Source organism: Hipposideros armiger, unplaced genomic scaffold (genome assembly GCF_001890085.2).
Source record: "Hipposideros armiger isolate ML-2016 unplaced genomic scaffold, ASM189008v1 scaffold_361, whole genome shotgun sequence".
NCBI classification, from domain to species: domain Eukaryota; kingdom Metazoa; phylum Chordata; class Mammalia; order Chiroptera; family Hipposideridae; genus Hipposideros; species Hipposideros armiger.
The window spans coordinates 157,420-174,905 of NW_017731711.1; the positions used below are offsets into that span (position 1 = coordinate 157,420).

General features: G+C 37.6%; 1 protein-coding gene across 3 annotated transcripts in view; it reads right to left on the reverse strand.

Moving 5' to 3' along the window:
* The window catches only part of LOC109392996 (guanylate-binding protein 6-like), an 85,771-nt gene that overhangs the window by 15,498 nt on the left and 52,787 nt on the right, over positions 1–17,486 (reverse strand). The gene's annotated exons all lie outside the window — the stretch shown is intronic.

The window sequence follows — 17,486 nt, forward strand, 5'->3', positions numbered from 1 at the left end:
AATAAGTGTGTGTTTAAATTCCTAATTTTACAGTCCAGAGATAATCGCGATTATTTGTAGCATATTCTTCCGTCTATTTTTGTGGTGGATCTATGCAGAATTATAAGGGTCCTGAGTTTATATATTTTGAACGTCTGTATTAAATAAGATAATATAATAATAGAAATTCAAAAGTGACTCTTTATTCAAAAGAGCAAACAAATCATAACTATCAACACATTTGTAAAAGCTCCCAAATATTTTTTGTCAGCTTACTCGTTCTATAGTCTATTAAGATTCGTCCAGCATATTTGAATTTTAGTATGAGCAATAATTCAGAAATAAAATATATGCAATTTTAGGGTATTTTATTGTATTAAAATATAGAACAAAAATTGTGTAATCAAATTAATCTTTTGCTACATTCGTTACCTTCTGGATGGAAATAGATGGGCACTGTATTATTGAAACAATTTGGGTTAGTTTCATTGCCTAGTTTTTGCTAGAATATTCTGCTATGGTTTCAAATACATTAAAAATGTTAATTCCACTTTCACCAGTATGTTTCTATAATGCAGGCTCTTTGACAATGCGGTAAAAATTGAATACCAACAGCCAGATTTAGATACACATTCTTATAATGTTATCAAAAATAGATTCTGAAATGACACATTTTTTCCAAGAAAGCTGTTACATTGAATACAATATCAGAAAATACATTGAGAATTGAAATCCCTTCATTTCCTTTACTATGCCATGTAAATCTACCAAGATTGTATTTATATTGGAATGCTTATCTTTCAAAATGAGTTTATAGCCTCCACTTCCTATTTTCAGAGTTAAAATATATTCTAATTGTGTCATATTAGTTGGTCATTTTTTATTAATTGTCTTTCCTTGGTGTTCTTTAAATTGGGCAATGCTCTTGTTTTCCTGCAACACTTGGTGGTATATTTTATTGGTACATGTAATACAATTTTGAAGTCCATTGCCTTTGCGTATTCAAAGATGAACAAAGCAAGTTTCTCACCTTTGGATAATCTATACATTGTCGGTGGCAAACATTATAAAATAAAGCAAGAAGTGATGGGTGTTTAAATGATGTTACAAATAAAGTTCTTAGTTTCTACAAATGCAGTAGTTAATCATATTAGAAAGAGTTATAGATGGCTTCACAGAGGAGGTCCCATTTCGGTTGGATAGTTAAGATCGACTTACTTTTGAAGTAAGAGTGATAGGAGAAAAGATCTCTTAAAGCAAAGGAATGGAATGGCAAATATACAGAAGTAGGGGCTGCATCCTAGGAGTGAGCCAGGTCCAATGCAGCCAGTGTAGCAGGCTCACTGAGAATAAAGTAGAAAGAGCAACTGAGACCTGGATCATGGTCTATGTTCCACATTCAGGTAGACTTAGAAGATTACTAGACATGCTCAGGGCCATGTTTGAATCTATTTCACTGGTGGCAGAAGGAGAGAGAGAATAAATTAAGAACCTTGGGGATACAGATCATTCAGGAGACTGGTGCTATAGCTTAAAAGACATATTACAGTCCCACCACTCTAGGTTCCACAGAGTCATTCAGGGATTTAGGTTCCTTCCTTTCTGTTGTTCTGCACCCACTGAGGTGTTGTACACATCTGCAAGGTCACAGGTTGAGTGTTACCACATCTGATATCCAGACAGTAAGATGAGAAAGAGTGACTGGTGGAGAGCAGGCACAAAGCTCTCTGGCCCAGACCCACAGGTAACATACACATACTTCTGCTTATATTCCATATGCACATGGCCACACCTAGATGCAAGAGCAGCTACAAAAATACGCCATGAGGCGGTCTTATAACATAGAATAATATAATACCTAGAGCCAAAAATTCTGTCATAGCTCTAAAAGTACATGCACCAATATCGGAGACAGCTTTATTAAAAATACTTTTAACTTTCCTTGCCAGTTTCTAGAGTTGAATGTGAGGGGAGTTTACTCTAGTGACTGTTCTTACTGAGACAGAGATTGGTGTAGGATGAGGGTTGGACACTAATCCATCCCAAAAATAAAGAGTTCCCCCACATCAATTGGATCAAAGAAGCCTTCCCTATCCTTCACTCTCTCTCTTTCTTTCTTGTTATTGTTTTTATTTTGTTCCATGAGGTTACAATATAAAAATGTGAGGCTAGAGATGATGAGTATAAGGCTAGATAGTTCTTTTAGCATTTAAGTTACTACTTTATTTTTATTTCTTGTATTTTAATGTTTAACTTATTCTTAATATTTTTTAAATTATTATTATTATTATTATTATTATTAAAGAAAAATACATTTGGAGTCTTTCAGTTTCTATGATGGGAAATTATTGCAAAAAAATACCTTTAAAAATATATTCTATAAGTTTAACTGACAGAAGTCTAATATTGGTAAAGGAAGAATTATTAAAATGATTTCCTAAAGTATGGAGGTTTGTAATTTCTGATTTAACCAAAATGAAGTTTTTCATGTTAAACTAATTTAACTCCAGAAAGATGACCTACTATCGTGTTATAGAAAGTGTCTTTATTTGGCATCAAGCATACTCGGCTTTGGGGACAGTGGAAATTCTTAGACAGGAAGAGTCTCATTTTAACAGGCTGAACACAGAACTAGGTGGAAGACCATAAAGCTGCAGATATATCAGCCCTTCCAGAGAAGCACAAGCTTGAAGCAGTTTCAGTTCAAAATTTTTGAGTGCAATTCTTCAACTGAAGAAAATGTAGGTACAAAGGAATAATGGCCCCTAAAATAGGTTTGGGGAATTCTAGAATTGGAGAGAGTAGCCCACTGTGACAAAAGAGTAAAAACAAAGGAAAATTAAAATTACCTTGGAGAGGTGGAACTGGGCATGCCTGGTTCTGCTCCTTCCACTCATCTCGGGAGTGCTCACCTCAAAGTCTGTGCAAATTGAGGCCTGATCCTCCATGCTGTGACACAGAATCTGAAATCTCCCAGGCCAAGAACAACCTGAAGACTCTATTTGTGAAGGCCACTGAACATCTTTAGGTAAGTCCAGAGGATAATCTGAGATTAGTACAGCTGTTGTGTCTATTATAACTAAAGATACCATTGGAAAGAGCCAGTCTGCTAACTGCTTCCTTTGGCATTTGACTCTTGGTCCTTTTGTTGTGAGCTCCTTGGTCTGCAAAGCTGGCTGGGATCAGCATAGTGGGTAAAAAAAAAAAAAAATCCTCAATGAGAGAGGTTGGGAATCTCCCATCTCCATTTCAAAACATGTCACTGATGCCTTGAACATGTCACCAGATATTAAAGAAAAAGAGGATAGATTCCACCTATGGGAGAATGACCCTCTGAAGGAAAGTTTGGAATCATCATCAGAGCCATTGGAAGGGACATCTGAGAGTCATGTGGGTGATGTTCCACAAGATCCTACCATGCCTTCAGTCTGGAGGAAAAAGCTAGATCCACTCCCTAAAAAGCATAGACATCTTAGGAAGGTCATGAGGGCAGAGAGAATGATAAAGAGGAAGAAAAAGAAGAAAGTGGAGCCCCACTACCCCAGCATTCTTCCAACACCTTTGGTACCACCACAAAGTGAAGAACATGAGGCAGTAGATACAGAGCCGACCCTACTCAGTGCCTAGGAAGATGATCTTGACCTTCTCAATGAGGACAGATTACACAGTCAGCAGGATGAGCGTGCTTGTGTGATGCCTCAGGAATGTCAGATCCAGTCCTGTGTGCGCTAAGTGTCCCAGGAGCCTGGGCCCTCTTCTCCTGCAGTAACACCCTTGGCATCACCACCACAGTGCTTCGGTCATTTCCTAAGCTGTGCCTACCAGACATTCTCAAGGTCTAGAAAGCAGAAGCCTCCAAGAAGAGAGGGCTTCCAGCAAGCTGAGGCAGGAGGTGATGCTAACTAAGGCTCAGATATCTGGCCTACTGAGGTGTCTGGGCCAAAATAAAGTGCAGCCCCACAAGAGCCTGTAGCAAGTTGATAAGTTACTATAGGTTTCACTTGTGTTTAGTTTTATAGTCTTCTCTCTGCCATTGTCCTTGTTAGTTGAGCTCTTGTCTGTCAAAGAGAGAGGTGATTTCATGCTGAGATCCTCAAGTTTAAAGAGGTAGCAAAAGTAAAGCAACTTTGAGACTTTTAACACTAACCCCAGTGGTGAAATGGATGGCTTCTTACTTATTCCCACTAGGCTGTAGTGGGACTCACCCTGGAGCAGTGGTTTCCAAAATTCATGTGTACTTCACTCATGTATTTAGTTGGCTTAGTTTTCACTAATTTTTCTTGGATGGAAGCCATACAATTTCATCAATTTGAGTAACGTCTCCTGATATTGATCAAATGGAGACTTCTCATTTCCTATTTCTTTCATTTTCTTTTTCCTTTGCTAGAGATTCATTTTGCATTCTTCATCTTCAATACTTTGTTGAAATTGTGCCACTTTCTATTTGATTTGGATATACCTGGGGGACAGGTTGGTTGCTACTGATCTTGGAGCAGATACCTCTATCACCTCTCCCATCTCTAACCATTGTTCAGTTTTCTTTTTGTCACTTATTAGTAAGATATGTGGTTTTCCTTCTGAGCTGTCCCTCTGGTGTTCTCTAGCCATCTGTATTGAAAGTATTGTCATGCACGGTAATGCCTCTTCCTTGTCATTCTTTAGCCAGATTCACAGAATCCTGAGTTCTTTTCTTTTTCAATTTACATAGCAACTCAAACTTATTTATTTTTATTTTTTATAATTAAAAATTTCTTTGTTTATTGTGGTGACAATTGTTAGTAAAGTTACCCAGGAGTTCTTTTCAGAATCCTAAAGAAAATAAGTGCTTTTGAAAAAGATTCAAGATCATTTCATTGCCCCTTTTTGTCCTAGTACAATAAATTAATACTCTTCCCAAAGTATAAAATAAGAATTGAATCTCATATCCTCTTTTGAGGGAGTAAGTTTAAGGAGAGTTTGAGAGTTTCCCTTTAACTTTAATTACCTGTTGTTATTTCCTATTTGTACCAGTTTCCCAGTTCATATAAGATAATAAAATTACAAATACAAATAAATGTGTGAAATATCTGCATAAGAAGGAAATTGTATCCATTATTTTCTTCCTTCCTCAGAACTGACCTTGAAGGTTACAACACTAGAATTGGAGAAATGAACAATAGGCCTCTTTCAAGACAAAAGAACAACAAATCTGGATTCAAACCACTGCACTATGTGGTCAAGGAATGTTGTTCTTCATTTCTCCAAATTCAAGACATGAGAACAACTGTTGTATATAGGAAATTGGATTGGTGCAGATTTTTTGAGCTATATTCTGTTAATTACGAAGAATTGCAGCATTGCTCCTATCATGGGACCTTTGTGATGGACTATCTCAGACCCAAAGTTGTCACCCTCCTGTTCACAGTACTACAGGAAGGAAGTCTTTGACTAAGATCCGTGTTACCCCAATCCCTTGCCTTAGAATTAGTCCTGTAGTTGGTGAGAGGCCCTAGAAATGCTACTTTAATAGAGGTTTAAATAATTTACATGAAGAGGAAACCTCAAAACAGATTAAAAGAGCCTTTAAACAAGTTACATTGTTTTTAATAAATTCAAAATCCTGGGATTTTATTACAAATGATTTCTAATGTGAACTTCACTTTTTTCCTAGTTGTAATCACCATTGTAATTCTAGGATGCCCGTGAAACTACACTGTGCTGGATTATTAAATAAATAAGTAAATAAATATAAATGTACCTTGGTTATTATTAGGCATTGAAATACACACAATGAAAGATTAGGCTTTCAGAATTATACAAAATGTAACCAATGGAACTTGCTTGGTGGGTTGGCAGTGTAAATAAATTACTTTGCTCACAAGCTGGACTAAGGTTACATCACTAAAGGAAGAATACACGCTGGTTTGTTCTTCTGGCACTTAGAACTCAGAACTCAATGGGAAAGCTGACATTACAGAGATTTTAATTCGTAAGATGAATATTTTGGTGTAGACAGAGCTTCTGCTAAGACCTCCTAGACACTGGAATGCTAGGATTACTATGGATTTATAAAAGACCAGTTTCTCTTATGTCACATTCTGGAGTCTCTGGTAGGTCCATTGTGCCCCTTCTCCACTCATGTTCAACAAATGCTGCCTCCCGTCACCTCTCCACTCCTACATGAGGTGAGACTTAGCCTTGTGTCACATCACTGATGGCAACCACAAGCAGTTCCTGGTTATTCTTCCTTCAGGGGACCCTTCAAAGACACTCTCCTTACTCCCCTAGAGAACAGTTCAGTGACCTGTAAATGTGCATGATGTGAAACAGCACTTCATCCTTGTCCCAGATAATTTGGAAACTAGCTCCCCAAGAGTCACCTGGTATGTCCCCCTCCATGCCAACAGCATCTGTTTTGGTGTGAAGACACGTGTAAGTGCACTGTTGTTGGGGCACACCTCATGAAGCATCTCCTTTACACACTTGCACTACTTGTCAGGGCTTGTCCTTTTACGTTACATGTAGGTTATTTACAAGAAATTTTAAAATCTGGACTTGAGTTTCAGGTGTTATGGTTACATAGTGCTCACTCTAAAGCCTCTTCGGTTCCCATTTTTAAATGGATAATATATTCTAGGCTTAATAATTCCTTTTTAATATTTTTTGGATATCAGATCATTCACATATTCAAAGTTGAGAGACATTAAAATTTAGAGGTGTGTCTGTGTGAAGGGGGTTGTCTTTAGAGCTTCTCCAAAGGATAGCCCACTGGACGCTATCTAAAATATTAATATTTTTGTAACTGTGTTATTGGAGAGTGGGTCCTTCTTGGCACAAAGTTCAGGTCCTTGGCAACTTGAGCAAAAAATTGAACAAGATGCCGGAGTAAAGTAACTGAAGAAAAAGTTTATTCAAAGAGATAGTACATTTCAAAGAAGTAGAAGTAGGTCCGAGCAGTAGAGAATGGCTCAAGGGCCCATTATTAGAAGAGAGATTACATTCCAAAGAGTTTGGAGCGGGCCACGTGCAAAGGCGAGGTTCGAAAGCCTCAAAAAAAAAAAGGGAGGCAGGGGTTCAAGAGGGGGATAGGCGGTCAAAAAGGGGGAAGGCATCCAAAAAAGGGAGAAACGGCCAAAAAGAAGGAAGGCGTCCAAAAAGGGGAGAAGCGGTCAAAAAGGAGAAGGAGTCCAAAAAAGGGTGGACTTCCCAGGACTTAAGAGTTTTTATGCCCTTTCTCTAGAATGGGCTGTTCCCCTATAGGCATGGGACCACTTGATTGGCACCTGTGACAGACAAGAGGAACTGCGCAGGTGTGAGTGACTGGTCTGATCTAGTTGGGTATTTTGTACCCATTTGTTTTAGGGGTAGATAGTTACAATGAAAAGAAGTTTTGGGTGGAGAGGGGTGGTCACCCAGACGGTCACATTCTGTGGGACGTGCAGAAATGCAGAGACCCAATGCCTGCCTCTAACTGCCTGCTTTGTTTTCCCCTTGAGAGATGTGATCCCCTTAAATCTCTATGGGAACCTGAGGGACAGGAGGTCTTTTTTTTCTGTATCTGCTTCCTGCTGGGCAGGGGTGTAGAGCTGTCTCTGTCTATTGGGGGTTCACGGAACTCACCCTAGCCGATCTCAGATGAGAGGAAAGAATCTCGAGCTCCGCCTGGAACACCGCGCTGGCTTCTTTAGTTGCAACTGGCAATCTTGTTGGGGTGTCATCTGTATCCCCAAGGCCCTTGAATGAGGAAAAATAGATTTCAATTAATAAATATGTTAGCTCTCATGAAGGCTGTAGCCATTTAGCCTGTCACTCAGGTGACATCAATTGTCTGGGCCCAGAATGGGTTTGGAAAGAAACATTAGGCTTACTGGCCTGGGGAAATGTTAAAACCTATTTAGATCTTGAGGGATGTTGGGAAGTCACAGGCTTTTAAGTAGTTCTCTGAAACAAGGGTAGGAACCTTTCTATGAACAATCTACTGTTCAGAACTAAGAAACTGATTTACAAAACAATTAAGAAGCAGGGCAGGTCTTTAGTCTACGATTCACAAACTGGTTAGAAAAGTAATGAAAGCCAAGAGCTAAGGAACTAAGAAATTAGGGAGGAGACTTAACATTTCTATAGGAAAGAAAACTTAAAAGTTTCTCAGTAATGAGGAGGGGGAGAGGCTACTCAGTTGGCAGGTAACAATTGGAATAACAAAAATAGAAGAGAGACAGAAAAGAGATATATCATTCTCTCAAAATTAATGAGAGACAAGAAACCACATATCCAGAATTTTAAAGAGCCCCATGTATAATAGATAACAGACAAAAGCACACCAAGCACGCCATAGCCAAGTTCATGAAATCCACATATTATGACAAAACCTTGAAGAAAGCTAGAGAAAAAAAAGCATTACCTACAGAAGACTTCTCCTTAGAATCTATGCAAATTAAAACACATGGAATAACATGTCTAATGTACTGGATGAAAAAGAATGTCAAACCAGAATTTTCTCCTCAGTAAAAATATTTCCAAAGAGTGTAAAATAAAGGTTTTTTTTCAAAGCAAAGTTGATTAAATTTACTGTAAGAAGATTTGTATTACAATTTCGTAAAGAAGGTTATTCTGTTTCTACATGAAGAAATGAGAAATGCCTGAAATGGTAAAAGTATCAGTAAATATAAATCAAATAAACTGCATATATAAATCTATACAGAAGCTAAAAAAATAGACTATGAGTATTTATTATTGCAAGTCATGCAAATAGTAAAACTATAAGAAGATATGAACAATTTTAGATAAATAATTTAAAAGGAGTAAAATAAATTCTGAGAAATGTAAATTACCAAAACTGACTCAAGGAACAAATAAACTACTGGAAATTTCTAATAACTGTTATCAAAAGAAAATCCATGAGAAGTCTCTCTATAGAAATATCTCAAGGGCCAGCCAAGTGGCTCAGTTGGTAAGAGCACGAGCTCTGAACAACAGGACTGCCAGTTCGATTCTCACATGGGCCAGTAAGCTGCGCCCTCTACAGCTAAGATTGTAAGCAACAGCTCGACCTGGAGCTGGGCTGCCATGAGGGGTCCACGATGACATAGGCTGCAGTGGGCTGCAGTGGGCAGCCGTGAGCTACAGTGAGTGGCCAGCAGCTAGCATGAGCTGCCAAGAGCTGCTGTGAGCGTCCGTCCAATGGCCAGCAACTGACTGCCTCAGCTGGTAAGAGCACAATGATCACAATACCAACATGGGCCGGTGAAGCAACATCCTCCACAACTAGACTAAAGAACAAAAGGACAGCAACTTGTCTGTTCCCCTTCCCCAGTTCCCCAACACTGTTCACCTCCCCCAATTCCCCAACAAAATCTTAAAAATGAAATAAAATAAAATAATCTCAAGACCTAGATGTTTTTATAGTGATTTTCTATAAATATGCACATAAAAACAATTTCAGTTTTATAAAATTCATCCAGAGCACATAAATATAGGCTATATTACTCAACTCATTACTTGATAACTGGAGATTCTTTATACCAAAATAAAACCACAAGCTATGCAAGAAATAAAAAAGCTTATAGCATTTATGAATACAGAGGCAAATATTCTAAAACAAGTAGTGAACAAAACTCAGCCATAAAAAAACAAGGATAAAATATCATGATCTATCGAGCTCAGTTTATCCTCAGAAGGCTACTTTGATTATACTTTTAAATAATTACTCACATTAAATGATATGATTAAAGGTAAGTAAATTTTATGATCACCTTAAGAGATGCATATTCAAAACATGATAAACCTTAACATCCAATAGCAGTATAAAATTTCATCAAACTAGGCTAAAAGGAGGCTTCCTTAATCTAATAGAAAAGATACCTACAAAAATAATAGCAAATTTACTTAGAGACTAAATCATACCTTTGTAGCTAAGAAGAAGATGGGAATGTCATCATTTATTACTGCTATTTTCATATTCTGAGATGGTGTGTCCATTGCAGTGTGCAAGTAATATGAGGAAAAAAGTATAAAAGTTAAAAAGAATGAAAAAAATTCATTATTTGTAAATTATTATGGTGTGTGCGTTCTGCAAGAATTTTTCTCTCATCCAAGGTCATGGTGTTATTTAACCTATGCTATTTTCTACAATAGTTATTATTTTGCCTTTCACTTTTAGATCTATAATCCACTGAGAACTGATTTTTTTACATGGTATAAAATATGAGTTCAAAGTATAGTTTTGGAAGAAGGTACCAATTTTCTCTATATAATTTAATCATAAAGATGGGGTGGGAATGGGATTACCTAACATAGATGAATAATGCCATGAATTGGAAGAAAAAAATAATTTTTGCAGCACACACACACACACACACACACACACACACACACACCGTTACACAAACACCTACCACCACCACCATCTCCATAAAATAAAAAGTTGTTAAGTTTGACTGATTCAAACTAAACATGTCTTTCATGAAAAACACCATTGAAAAACTTAAAAGGGAGTCATAGAATACAAACATTTGCAAATTATCTAATCAACAAAAAACTCATATCCAAAATACAGATAAGAAAACTCTGATAAATCAAAATGAATGAGAGACAGACAACTCAATAGAAAAAATATATTTACAGGGATGCCACAAGAAAACCAGAGCGAACAAACACATAACAAGGTGCTAAGTCTCATTTGCAGTGAAGAAAATGCAAATTAATGTCCCAATGAAATATCACCAACAGCTAGCAGCTTTTAAAGTTAAAAATCCTGATGGCAAGAACAATCAATCTGCTGATTAATGTGTAAACTGTTACAGCAACTTTGGAATGCAGTTTAACCTTATGTAGAAAGACTAAAATAGCACATACCTTATAACTCAGGAATTACACTCTTAGTATATTCCACAAGGAGTTCTGATGTACATGCTCACTAGCATATACACGTTCAAAAATTTTTGATAGCATTTTTCATAATAGATAAAAACTGAAAACCCAGACATGCCTCCCCAGTAAAATAGTGTTATATCTTCATACAATAGAACATAGAAGCTTACAACTGCAAACAAAATGGATGAATCTTACCAATATCTAAAAACAGAAGAAGCAAGACACAAGAAATACATTAAACATAACTCCATTTAGGTAAAGTTTGAAAGCAGGCCAAACTAAATTATACTATTGATGGATGTACTTACTATTGATAAAATCCTTAAAAAGAATTGTCAAAGTTGTTATAATCATTGGCTCTAAAAGGTTTTGTCAGGGCTGTAATAAGCACCTTTAGGTTACTGACAAGTTCTACTCTGTACCTGGACAGTGAATTAGGTGTTCATTTTATAATTATAAATTGTATTCTGTTGTACATTTTTTAGTTTAAGCAACTTTCTGTGTCACATTTCACAATTTATTAAAAAAAAAAGCACAGTGAAGGGGATGTAAGTTAGCAAAATATTGCTTTGAAAAGAACAAAAAATTCTCACCAGAAATGATGAAAGTCAGAAAAAAGTGGCACAATATTTTTCAAGTGCTGAAAGAAAAGAACTTTCAACCCAGAATTTTCTGTCAAAGGAAGCACCCATTGGTAATGAAGGGGGAAATCAAGCATTTTAATATAAAGGAAAACTAAAAGAATTTTTTTTTTGCTAGAACACCTACACTAAAAGAAAGACTAATGAAAGATATCAAAAAGAAATAAAATAAGTGACGGAATCTTGGAGTACCAGCAAGGGAGAAAGAATAACAAAAAGAGTAAATTTAAAAGAATAATGGAAATAGTAAAAAATAACAAAAGTTCAAATAATTCACAGTGAGATAGGAAAAGAAAGAAGAGAAACAAAAAAAGAGAGAAATAGAAAACAGCAAATAAAATGAGAGAGTTAAACCCTAATATATCAATGATTGTACTAAATACAAATTTTCTAAACATACCGATTAAAGACAGCAGTGTGCTGAGTGAATAGAAAAAGCGTGACCCAAAATATGCTGTCTACCAGAAACTGACAACTGTGCTGATAAGAATGATATAAGGAGGGTGAAACTGATCACACAGGAAAAACACAGGAAATAATCTAAGGAGCTGACGTCCTGAGAAGGTGACACAGGACCAATAGGGTGGATTTTTATTTGGAGGAAGAGAGGGAAAGAGGGAGGGCAGGAGGGATGTAAGGAGAGAGGGAGGGAGAGGGAGGGGATGAATAGGAGAACATACATTGTATTTATCACAATGAGTTGGTTGACCTTTCATGAGTTAACTCCAGCTTCACCAGGGCACACTCGCCATTGCTCTGTTCCACCAGCTGGTTCATCAGGTTGTGGTTTTCTGTCTGACACATGCCTACAAAGACCAGCACCACTGCAGGCTGAGACTCTTGTAGGGATTTGTTGCGAGCGCCTGATAAGGGCAGTCGCCACATTTCAGTCTCTTCCTGAAAGTCAAGGGGACATTAACCCCTCAGCAGGGCCCTATGTCCCTGTGTGGGCCTCGTGACATGAGGGGGGAACAAAGTCCTGACACACAGCTTCAGATAGAGTGAGGAACACAGTTTTATTTGGGAACCAATGTCCCTCCAGAGCCCAATGCTCTGGTAAGTACAGAGGGTTACACAGAATAGAATAGAATTTAATAATGAACCAAGTCCTAGAGTCAATCGAGATGGAGAAGGTCCCTGGTCTGGGAAAGATGACTGGGCTCACAACGGGTCTGAGGCAAGCTGGTCTCACAGGGAAGAACTTTGGGGAATCCCGGAGTATCGTGCCTTGCACCCCGCAGATGGTCTTAGCTGGAGCGCCCAACCAGAATACTCATGGCATTGCTCTGGAGTTTTGCCTTTATCCACTTTTCCTTGGATTTGTCTACTTCTTAGATGATAACCAGAAGATGTTTGCCAGGAGTTGTTTATCTCTTAGGTGATAACCAAAACTTGTTTTGGTGAACGTGTTTTTCATTCAATTTTGTTATGCTCAGTTTCACACAAAAACATGTTCTTCACTCTTACCAGTCTCACACATGTGCGGCCTAGTTTGTGTCCCTACTAGTAAACAACTTATTTTGCAAACCTCAATCCAACATATAACATATATTTTATATGCTCTACATAGGATTCTTTAATGCTTCCTAATTCACTGACAGCTGTTGATTTTAGTGTTTTAGCAGACACATGGGATGCAACCTCAGGAGTCCAGTCCAGGAAACCCAGATTGCTTCTCAAGACTCTAGCCATTAGACCACTAGACCACAAGCCATTCCTTAACACAGGGTCACCCTGACATAATGGAGAATGGGATACTCTGGGATTTCTCAGTAAGAAGGCTAGCTAGCACTGGCAGATGGTATAGCTCTTTCTTCATCACGCCTGTTGCTCATGATGAGTCATTGTGTATTACCAGTTTCTAAAGATTTACTTCTGTAATAACATTCTGCTGCTGTGTACCATTTACTGAATTCCTCACTGTGTCCAGCCCTGCTCCAAGGTGCCTTAATTACATAATCATATTGGCCCTTACAAGAACCCTAAATGTTAAAAATATTTATTCCTCCTCTGTAGATAAAGCAAATGCAGTAGATGAAGACTGATGAATTTGTCGAACATTATGTAGTGAGATGTGGAATCCAGAAGTAAACACTTGTGTCTTTGCTTCTCTCTATACTTCCTGATGGAAAAACTTACTTGAAATTAACTTACTTACCAAGAATTTTTTTATCCTTTGGAAATGAAGTTCGGCTGGCATATATTGATTATCACCTGCAGCTTCATAATAAATTACCGTGAACTGAACAGAGTGGTTATTCTGCAGTGTCTACCATTTGTCCCACAACCACTAAATTGTTTCTAGACAAATTTTCTGCACCATGACTTGGTTTGGCCTTTCATGAGTTAACTTGTAGGTCTCCAGGGCACACTCACCATTGTTCTGTTAAATGTCCCATCAGGCAATTCACTTTGCCTCTCCTTTTGTGACATCCAGTCCTACTTATAATCTTTATTTTACTGCTCATCAGATATTTCATGAGCACATATTATAAGGTCAGATATTGTGCTCAGTTCTGGGGATACAAATATAAATAAGGTATGCCTTGCCTTCAAATTCCTTAGAAACTATAACAGTTAGTGTTAGGTTCATTTAACGTTAGGTTTGCTATTACTCATCCATGGTGATAGAACATATCCAGCAAACTATGGCTTAAAGAAAATAAAGGTTCTGTTTATTTTTTTCTTATCTATTACATGGAAATCTAGTGGTACTTAATCCAGGACTGGTACTGCGTCTCTGCTGGACAAAATCAACATGGGCACAAGACGCTTCTTGAAACAGGATCTACCAAGGACTTTAGAGTCATACATGCAGGGAGCCTGAGGAGAATACCAGAGCCAAAGGTAAAGGCAATCCTTGCTGTTCTGAACTACTTGGAACAGTCCCGTGGATATCAGTGGGCTACAGAATGTACATGAGAGAAAGCGGTCTCAAAATGCACTTTTTCTCACTACTCAGCTTTCAGGAATCCCAAGACCATCTATCTACTTTCCTTTTTCCCCTGCAACTCTGATCCTGGAGAATTTCACATAAACATTTCTTACTGCAGCTCTTACTACTGAGAAGAATCCTTGCCACACATGGTGAAGAATAAATTCAAATTATTTCAACAGCTTATTTTAGGAGGGATTCCATGAGTACTAACATCATCAGGGAAAATTAAGTTGTTTTGCGTGTTCTTTTTTCAAAGTATTCAGTTTAATAGATAATCAGTGTATTTATAAAATAATTGGAAAACGAAGACGAACAAATGTAACAACCAAACTCCTTCAAATTTCACATCTGGTATTTGGGAAAATTTTGCACAGAATGGCTCCACACATTTTACACTTTTTTCTCCCCCACTGCCCTCATACACACACCTGCTTCTGCACGTGGAAAGATACATTTTTATTTGAACATGACCTTTAACCTCTTGGGGGGAAAATTGCAGGGACTCGAAACAGTTAGGCAGGATTTCTCTGTGAGGTGGCACGTAAGCTGAGAGCACATGGAAATAGCTGATTGAGTAGGTGCAAGTCAGGAGTGGAGAATATTCTAGGCAGAGTTCATGCAATACCAAGTTTCTGGATGCAAATGTGATTTAATTATTAATTGTCTTTGAGGGAAGTTCATCATAATATAGAAAGATACGGCTGGGATTGGAATACAAATTCCTTTCCCTCTCTAAAATGTAGGAAAAAATAAAAATTTCCTATATATAAGCCTTGAAGAGCAAGGCAGGCTGGATCTGTGTCAGATATCAAATGTCACTACTGTTGGCGTTGATGGAGCTCCTACAGTTGGAGTGAGTATAAAAGAGCATTAATGCTAGAGATAGTAGTCACTTGCAATCTTAGATTATTTGTATAATGTTTTATTAAATTACCACTTTATCTCCTCTCCCCAAAAAGGAATTGTTCCGTGTATGTTTAAATTTCAGTTCACAGATTCCTTTCTCTTTTTCTCTGTCTCTCTCTTTTGAGATTTTCTACATAAATTTAAAAATTCCTATTCATGTTGCTTGTCTTCCATATTAATACAGGTAACCTCCATATTGCTTCAAACAGGATTCAATATATGTTTTAAAATATTTGAAAGAGTATGTCATGTTGTAGACCAAATACTCTAGGATTCCGAGGCATGTATCTGAATACCAGACCATGAGACAGGAAAAAAAGAGAATGTCAGGAATACTTATTCAATGTTTCATGGCTCAGACTGGAATATGGCATAATCCACATGTGTTCAGATTTCGTTGTGAAACTTTAAACCCCATGATATACCTGGCTGCAATATAGAAAATAAAGGCTCCAAATGTGTGGCCATGTGCTAAGAGAAAGGGGCAAAACAGATTTTATTTTATTTTTTTGATTGGGGAGGCAACCAAAACCTACTATGCCTTAAAAATAGATACATAGTATATTAGAATATTCAGTAGGCTATGTTGACCATAGAGAAATAGTACTGTATAGATCATAATAGCATAGGTTTGGCCCAAGATGTATGTTTCCAAATTGCATTTCTACACTCTATGACTTTGTGACCTTGAGTAATTGACCTAACTTCTTTCTGTCAGTTTTCTCATCTTGTAGCCTTGTCATGAGAATTAACGAGTTAACACCTTGAAATTACTGGACACACAGTAATTAATAATTGTTTTGCTATTAGCAAGAGTGAAAATGAACTCAAATTGGAATGGCTGGTCAGCTCGATAAGTTTTTATTGGCCATGTGTGTGCTCACCCTGCCCTCCATTCAACTAAGAAACAAGCTTCCTCTGTCATTAACTGGTTTACATTCTTTCTACTTGTCATTATTATACTTCCAAGGTCTTCAGGACAAGCATGTGTTGATGAAAAGGACTTAATAGAAGTAGCATGGTCTGAGAAAAAGGTTCACACCAGGAAGTGTACAGGGCTTTCAGTTCCTCAATCCAGGATCTTCCCGAGTGCTCTCTGAAGGGTGTCCCAGGATGTCCTGGCTTCTGCTTGTAGGTGGGCTTCTTCCATGTAACTTGAGGTGCTCCAGCCCCACCCTGAACACCAGAGTTAGGTCAGTGGGTGGCTAGCCAGCTACCCCAGGAATTATCCTTCCCAAATTGTAGGATATGACCAAACCTCCAGGGCATGAAGTTTTGTAACTGAGAAGAGCTGCTATTTTTAATATGGTGCACAGTTTTGGCTAAGATTATACATCCAGTACATTTCACCAGCTTGTCAGAGCCAGCATCCTCTGTTCTTCTCTACCTATTTCTTTGCCTTCTCCTGTCTTATCTTCTTCCTCTTCCTCTTCTCTCCTCTCCAGACATCTTACACCTCCTGCTTCTTGGGATGTCATGCAGAGACCCTTGAATCAGACATTTCTGTTTATAACAAAGCTCATTCCACACATTATTTTCCTCGTGGTCTTGCCTTCATCATTCCCAAACAAATATAAACTATATTTATTATCTGCCACTATGAAGAGGTAGAATCATTAAATACACACAAATTATTTCAGATGAATAAGACTCCAGAAAAACTATTTCTCTTTTAGAAACCATTATAAGTTTTAAGATGATTTCCAGTACACTGAGGAAAACTGTTTGGAAAAATCTACTTCAATTGAACTTACTTTCCGTATGACCGGGCCCCTTCGCTCCTAAGTATACGTCCAGCAGAAGTGTGGACACACGTGCATAAAAAACATATAAAGATCACAGCAGCAATATGTATAATAACTGCAAACCGAATGTAACCAAAATGTCCACACACAGTAAAACAGCTAAATGAACTGTGGTATATTGTACAATGGAGTAATATGTAGTATGTAGTTTGTACAATGTAGTTTGAAAGTAAACAAACTACACTTCAACGCAGCAACATGAATTAATCTCACAATCATAATGCTGGGTAAAATAAACTAGGCAAAAAAGAATGCATGCTGTTCATTTTTATTTATATCAAGTTCACAAACAGGCAACCTTAGTCCCTGATGAAAACAGAAAGCAGAGTGCGTGTCCTTGAACATGATGGAGAGGTTATTGGGTAG